The sequence below is a fragment of the Dreissena polymorpha genome, chromosome 8 (assembly GCF_020536995.1).
Source record: "Dreissena polymorpha isolate Duluth1 chromosome 8, UMN_Dpol_1.0, whole genome shotgun sequence".
Lineage (NCBI taxonomy): Eukaryota > Metazoa > Mollusca > Bivalvia > Myida > Dreissenidae > Dreissena > Dreissena polymorpha.
The window spans coordinates 80987823-80996585 of record NC_068362.1 but is presented as its reverse complement, the minus strand read 5'-3'; positions in this window follow the sequence as shown (position 1 = coordinate 80996585).

The following is an 8763-nucleotide window of genomic DNA, read 5'->3' as shown; positions in this document are numbered from 1 at the left end:
ATATTGTAATTTAATCAGGATTGTAAAGCAAATAAGAAATACACGCAGTATTCTTAATATACTTGATGAATGTATACATCTGTTTTAATGACAAAACACTTATTAACCTTGGAGAGTATTTATATCAGAATGCACAGTAAAAACTTAATATAGTTACTCTAGGTGGCAGATGACGATTCAGGAAAGTTGTAAGCATTAAACACATTAACTAATTGTGAAGGCGTTACGCTTGAACATAAATGTAATAAATGTCAAGGTAATTAGACTACTTAATGGGTTGAAGCTCCTTTGTAATCTTTATTCGTTTATCCATTAACATAGGTTGGATATGGAGTTGTTTACGGCAAAAAAACTGAACATCCAATATTTTATTTACTATGTTGAATATCTTTGGTTTCTTATTCGGCAGATTAATTACTAAATGTTACAAATATAAATCTTTGTCCAAATATGTATAACGTAACGTGCATATAAATAAAACTAGCAATTATATTTCGTTATTTTGTATCACTGTTATCATTTATTCATAAAAGTATATTCATTTTAAATAATCAGCAACATAAACATTTACGTAAATTTACTATTCTACCTACTAAAAGATTGTTGCAGAGATGTATTAGAGTCTTTGAATATGTTTGTAATAACACTGTTATTTTTTCTGACATACTTTTTTGAAACGTGTGTTCTCTTATGAACATCTCATATTTTTTGTCCGCAGATAACACAAAAAACAGTTTTATAAGCTTAAATATCTTTTTTTTTAATTCGTAATTGATTTAAATTATTAAATGATGGTATATAAAATCTGCAGCTTTATATTTTTTGTTTTTAATCTTCATAATAGTTAAATTTGCTTTCTCTCAAACATTTGATTAATAAATAGCCGTTATTTTTTCCACAATGTTTAAAGTTAAAAATAGGTCAAATGAGTTCGTTTTCACTTTAACAGTACTTAAATAGCTTTCTCGTAAACGGTAAACTACCTGAACGTCACGACGGCGTTACAGTTTGTTCTCATTTGTCTAACAAATTATGGACTGCGGATAAAAAATACAATATGATTCTCAATTATATTGATACACATATACATTGAGTATGATAAATAACTTCCATACAAAAATTAGAAAAAAACGGCCACCGGGAAAAACTTTGCGAAACCGAAATTTCGCAAACTTAAGTACCCTTTTTCTTAAAGATTTGCTACTTTGAGACATAGTATGCGATAAAAGTCTTATCGTTGATTAATAATTGGTTATTTTCCACTCAAAAAACCGCGTTTTCTTCACTATGAAATTTATAGCAAAGTTGGGGGTCCCATGGGATTTTTGCATTTTTCCCATGGGATTTTCGATTTTCCCATGGGATTTTTTTCTCCCATGGGATTTTTTTTCTCCCATAATTTGCAAATGGGAGAAAAATCCCATGGGATTTTGAACATTTTAAAAAACGTGTTTTATTTGCGTTTGCAAGTATTTTAACGTTATTTAAGGACTGTATATTGGTTTTATGCCAATTATATATAAAAATATTAGTAATAAAAAAATCCCATTTTAAAATGGGAGAAAAAAATCCCATGGGATTTTTTCTTATTTTGGAGATTTATTCATGAAACTTTCAGAAACATCATATTTTATGAAATGATGAACAACTACGATATTTTAATGCGTTTAGTCTAGTTTAAAAAAAAACAAAAATCCATGGGATTTTTAAATCATGGATTTTTTCTCCCATGGATTTTTTCTCCATGGATTTTTTCTCCCATGGGATTTTTTCCCAATGGGATTTTTTCAGTTTCGTAAGCCGAATAAGTTTCTTAATGCGAAAAACAACAAAAGGAAATAATAATTATAATTTTGAATAATAAATTGAATAATATAAATAACATGATATTTTTAAAATGAGTTACAATTAAAGGTTTATGCTAGTAGAATTTATCATTTCTTGTTCGAGCAGATGGTTGAGTCCAATTGGTGAGTATGCCAGCTTAGAACCAGTATAAATGCATCGCAGACAGACACGCTGTCATACTGTACACACCGCTGATTAACAATCTTTATTGCATTTCATTTTGCAACAGAAAATGAACTCCGTAGTATAATTGATCTTATATATGCCCTCTGCTTTTGAAAGCGTGCAACACATTAACATAACAATAAGTCCATGCCAAAAACTATGTGCAAATTCCATTCAAGCTATATACACATTATAAAGGTCAGATGACCCGCGTCATGCGAAAATGGGTCTTATGTCATATGCGGGCCGAAGTTGGTCCATCCTAGCTTGTCCAAACCGCGCAGTCTGGTCAGGTACTACGCTGACTGATATATAAAGTCAAGCCATGATTCGTGGTCTCATATCCAAACTCGGTAGCTCCTGTGCGAAACTTTCACCGGAAACGACGGCACCGAGACGGGCGCTCGAACTTTGCGGATGCGCGTTATATGTTATATATAATAGCGCGATGTGTTTTTCTTGCCTCAAATTAGTAAGCCCAATCAGCGTTTTATTGTGTTCTTTGCTTCTACTATTAACAAGAACTTCAACTGATACGAACATGAATTTTATTTTAATATGTTTATTTAATGCTCGGAAAACTCATTGTATATTTAGACTACTACTTATAAACAAAGTCGGGTTTTCAACATCTGTTTTTCGGCATAAAAATTGTTATTCCAAACCAGATTTTACGCACTTTAACTGTACAAAAATACCGTTAGGGCCACCGTGGTTACTCATTAAAATCCAGAGGGCGAGAATGCGAGAACGCGAAAGTACGATGACGACAGTGCGACAATACGATGGCGACAATGCGTTCGTACGATTGCGAAAACGCGCTAGTACGATGACGACAATGCGACAGTGCGACAATACAATGGCGGCAGTGCGATAGTACGGGGGCGACAATGCGATAGTCATATCGTACTGTCGCCGTGGTATCATCGCAATGTTCGCCATCGTTCTATCGCATTGTCGCCATCGTATTGTCGCACTGTCGCCATCGCATTTCGAATTGCCGCCATCATACTATCGCGTTATCGCATTGGCACCATCGTACTATCGCACTGTCGGCTATCGCCATCGTATTGTCGCACTGTCGTCATCGTATTTTCGCACTGTCGTCATCGTATTATCGCACTATCGAACTGTAGTATTGTCGCCATCGTACTATCTCACTGTCGCCATCGTATTTTCGCACTGGTCGTCATCGCACTGTCTGATTGTCGTCATCGTATTATCGCGTTCTCGCATTGTCGCCATCGTACTATCGCATTGTCGCCATCGTATTGTCACCCTGTCATCATCGTATTGTCACATTGTCTCCATCGTACTATCCGCGTTCTCGCGTTCTCGCCCTCTGGATTTTTAATGTGTAACCACGATGGCACTAACGTATTCCGTAATACTGCTAAAGCACAGTATGATTAGGTCCACTCCCAATGCTCAAAATCTCATATGTCTATTTTAGTAACAACACCTGTCTATGGAAGGATATTTAGGTAAAAGTTACATCATTCGTGGTGAATATTTACATTATGACTGATGCTTATTCTAATTTGCTTTATGACAATTCCAACATGCTTGTTGTCTATTCGTTTATACTTGATGATTGCTGCAACATTACATCATTCATGAATAATATTTACATTATGCGTGATGTTTATTCTAACATGCTTCATGACAGTTCCAACATGCTTGTTCTCTATCGGTTATACTTGATGATTGTTTCAACATGCTTGGTGACTATCCAATGTTTGTGTGTTCATTATTCCTGAAACCAGTCACAATCGGTTTTGCCACTTAGCGTCATAACAACGGCAGTTAGCAACAGGCAGTAAGCAGAATGCAGTTACTAAATTATGACATCAGGTGGGCGCGCGTTTATTTTCCGTATGTTGAATAAATTACTTTTCGGAAAAAAAAGCGAAAACATCCGAATCATTTTGACTAGTAAACTGAATAAGCTGAATTAGTTCCCTTCGTTATATAATCTCCATTAAACTAAATACGTTCATTATTGCCATGAAGACCAGTAAGTTTACACAATGAATTGACTGCCGTGAATGTTTTTGATATTTGTAAGATGCAATTGGCACTCAAGAAATTATACATGTATTTTATTCAGAACATAACGGGGCTGATGTGTTGGAATTGTGGCCCTTCCCTAGTCCAAATAATTACAGTAGACGTAATCTACCGATGTGCATTGCATATCGACCTCATATTTATAAAGTAGCCCAAACCCCCATTGCCACAGACCCTGTGCGTGAAACTTTTAGATTTCTCTAGTCTGTTTACCATGCTATATTACAATTTCTATAAACACATATTTATCATTTTATGACTATATAATGTCTGTGGTATACAGAGAAACCTGAAAGTTACAAGTACTCGTGTCTAGTACTGTACAACTATTGTACTCCTCGTTGAGAAAACAACTACTTCATCTACATGTATTAAAATATCATAAAACATAATTTTCAATCAAGTTGGAAAAAATCAATAAATAAATGTCATATAAACAGGTTTGTCATGAACGTTGACGTCGCTCTTGGTTACCAGAAAAATTCCCACGCACGGATTTCAACCGTCATTGTTTACAATCAATTAAGTGCATAAGTACTTGAATTTGTATAGTGTTTTTTAAAAGTGTCCAGCTACAGGTGGTTAGCGTGTGGCTATAATACTAGTAGTGAAAACATATTTTGGAATGATAAGTAATCATATTATAACGAAAAATCAACTTTTCTTAAAAAAATAAGTTAAATATATATTCAACAAGGTATACAACTCGAAATCATCCGAAAACGGGATGCATCGTTTTAAACAGCCATTACTTCATCAATTTTGCAGCGATTTTCACGATCTTGGTCTTATTCAACGCAGAAATAAATTTCCTTTCTGGAAATGTATATGTCTTGCAATATTTTTACAAATACTGGGTCAACTTTTAAAAAATAACACGATACACAACTCGCGTGACCCAGCTGTGATCGATCAGACAGTATTCATGACAGAAATCTTCACGGGGAAATGGGCATTTCCCTGCAAAGTTCACGAACCTCGATACCATAATTCAATAAAACGTATGAAAAAAACATTCTTACCGTGCTTGCCGTAGAATTATGCATCAAAACTAACTGTCCAGCGCATTTTCAAACCTTTGTTTACATACATTTCAACCAACTGACATTTTAAACACAAGAGTGATTTCATTGCTCCAATGCGGAGTTGTGTCTTTACAACTGGAGATTTCATTCATAAATACGGTCTGATCGATAACAACTGGGTCAAGCGAATTATGTATAGCTTTATTTCTTAAAATTTGACCCAGCATGTGTAGAAATATAACAATATATATACATTTCCTAAAAGGAAATTCATTTCTGCGTTGAATAAGACCGGGTCATGAAAATCGCTGCAAAATTAATTTAGTAATGGCTGCTCAAAACGATGCACCCCGTTTTCGGATGATTTCGAGTTGGATACCTTGTTATATATAAAACGGTAGTGATTTTTTTTATATAGTAAATTTGATTTTTCGTTTTAATATGATTATTTATCATTCAAAAAGATGTTTTCACTAATTATTATCATAGCCACACGCTAACCACCTGTGTGTCCAGCACGTGTGCCGGGAGAACAGGGCTTAATGTATTTTTTGTTAAGCTCTATAATATTTATATCCAATCTGTATGAAAAAATGTCGGTGAACATTATTCCGGTGTTAATTTTTGAAAATATTGAGGCATTCGTTAATTATGGATCTAAAACGGAACATTAATCCGCAAAAAAAAAACACCGGGCATATTGCATATTAGATCGGACACATGAAATTATTTCGAAAGAAAGCAATAAGAGTTTCAATTCTACATGAGTAAGTCTCGCTGTGCACGATTACGCTCTTACTGCTCGTATATATTTGACTCTTGGCAAATACCTAGTGTTTTATTTTGCTTAATCTAAATTGTGTCATGCATCTATATGTACTTAAAGCAGCATGACCAACAGCTCTTTATATGTGAAAGAGATTGACACGAAATACCTACCCATCTATAATCAAGTTTATATGTGCACTTCAATATTATAGTTTTAAAGCAGTTTATGTGGTGCAATATAAAAGTACTCTAGTAAATTTGAAATTATGTAATCGATTTCCTCTCAACATACATGCAAAGTTCCAGATAACTTTTTCAGCAAAATCTTGGTTTACACTCTATAATAATCCAGCCTTAAAGTCTATTATTAATTCTTTTTTTTCAGGTAAATATAATTTTTGGCACATCCGCATTTAGGTTTATAGTCTAAGAAGAGCTCATGACAATTGCCGGGTTACAGCAGACTTTTTGCGATAAAAGGACCAGATAATGGAAAACGTTCGGCTTTTCGACTGTTGTAAAGATGGTCTGTTATTCATAATAACGTTAAAGTGCTGTTGATTTCATAATTGTAATGAGGGCCTAGACGAGTGGGAACTCATTGATAAAATGTTTACATTATATGCATTGATATTGAGTTTTACGCATGATCACACATTTTGAATTCTTATTTTATTTTTCCAATGTGTAACCGTACGCACAGAATTTAAGTCTACTTTTTTACTAAATTTAATTCAATTTTTTACGACTTTAAGCGTCTTATCTGGAGCTCTGCATACATGCATTAGTAGCATATATTGAAATATATCCATAGACTTTCTTTGGTTATTGAAGGTAAATTACTGTACAAAAATTATGGTTAGTCATTAACCAAAAAAAAGTTAAGTCTACAAACACGCGGTTAATTTCGGTTCAGTAGCAAATATCTTACAAAGGTGCGCAACTTCTCCTATAACATAAAATTTCCGTTATACGCCGTAAATTTCCGTAGTCCTCCGTAGCATTTCGGAATGACTGTCAATTGACATCATTGTATCATGCATGATAGTATGTTGCTTTGTGCTTGGGTGAAACTCACATCTTACCATCGCGTTAATTTATTAAACGCATTAATATTTGATTTCATTATGCACTGCGCCTATTGCACAAGTCTCTCTGCACAAACCAACATACACATATGCAGCATGCAATTAACGAACAAGAATGTTGCATCTGTACACATGCATGATACCATTAAGCAGAATGTAAATAGACATTGGACATCAGGCAAGATGTAAGTGTCATCAAGCATGAAAAGGTGTCTACATACTAATTGAAAGTACCATCAAGAATCATGACACAGTCACAAAGAAGGATGTAATTTTTACCTTAAATACCCTTCCATATTTGTCGGCACTGTGTGATTGCTTAATTTCACTGAAGAACGTCTACTGGTAAATCTTACAAAAAAGTGATAAATAAGACTGAGTAGCAATTTTTTCGGCGTTGCTGTTTAACGTCAAATTTGGCCTTTCAACGAACTTCTTAAAAGCCCATTGAATTTTAATGAAGAAGTTTCCCGCTTGTAGGTCCGAATGAATTAAATCAAATTTTGCAATTGGCAATTTGATAGAAATCCCCATAAAACATTGCACATAGCTTTCTGAAATGAACAGGCCACATTGAACGCATTCACGATATCCAACAGCTCTCTTTGCAAAGACCTATCTAGTGTTTCTTGGCCGTGTAAGATCTATAATTAGAACATCGTCACCTAAACATCTACTAATAGAAGAGCATATTTTGGGGAAACAAATTCAATAAGAGTATAAAACGTCCACGATCAATAATGTGTAGTTTGTTAAAGATATCACGGCAGTAAAAACATAGCACATTAAAGAGACCACAATCTGGTACATTTGGTCAATTGTTGCGTCCGTGGCGGACAATACATTTTTAAAAAGAAAGCGTACAAAAAAGCAAACACAAAGTTCTTCGTAAGCTTGTTTTAATCTTAAAAACACATAATCGACAGTCATTCCAGTCAAATACAATACTAACAGTCAGCACTCTAGAGATCAAAATTGCGGATATAAATATTTAATTCAGGGATATCAAGTGTATCAAGTTCGAATTCCGGAAAAAATAGCCGGTAGTCTGGGGCATTAGGTCCCTTACAGGGATAAAAGGTAAATCCCCGCCCGAGCCGTAGCTAACTGATTTATTGTAGTCTTTCTAGTTGCAATTTATGGTGAGTACAATGCGGAATATTACGGATATTTGCAACATGTCGAAGATTTTCGGAAAGTAGCGGAGAGGTTTTCGTCAGTTAATATTCATGTCCGTGCCGGCCGCTAACTTATCAGAATCAATAAAAAAGAACCAGGAAAAATCGGTACCGATCGCAAATTTCCGGAATTCCGATAAAGCTTCAACATAATTTGTTCTCAAATGATCGCGTACTCGAACGAATCTGTCCCTACGCCTCCAACTCCCTTTAAATCTCATCGGACGTACATTGATCTCAAAATCTATCCTTGACGACTCAAATCATATTTCCTGAATAGTTTGGCCTATTGACGTCCCTGTAATTATAACAATGGTCTTTTGGATAAACACCGCTAAGTTGTTGCAATATAATAACCGTTTAAAATAGTTACGGTTTTCATTTAATAAAATGATTAAGTCATATTCGAGATTTCAGCGATTGCCAATATTTTGCTTTTGTTTCTCATAAGCATATGGTGCTTGGTATCTGCTATTGACTCCTATGTAGATTGCAAATATTACATAACCCTTACAGCGGCCGAGCGCAGATATCTGCATTTGGCCGCTAAAAAGAAAAATCTTTGCGCATTAATTTAATTCAAATCTCATTATCATAATCAAAATCATCATCATCGTCGTC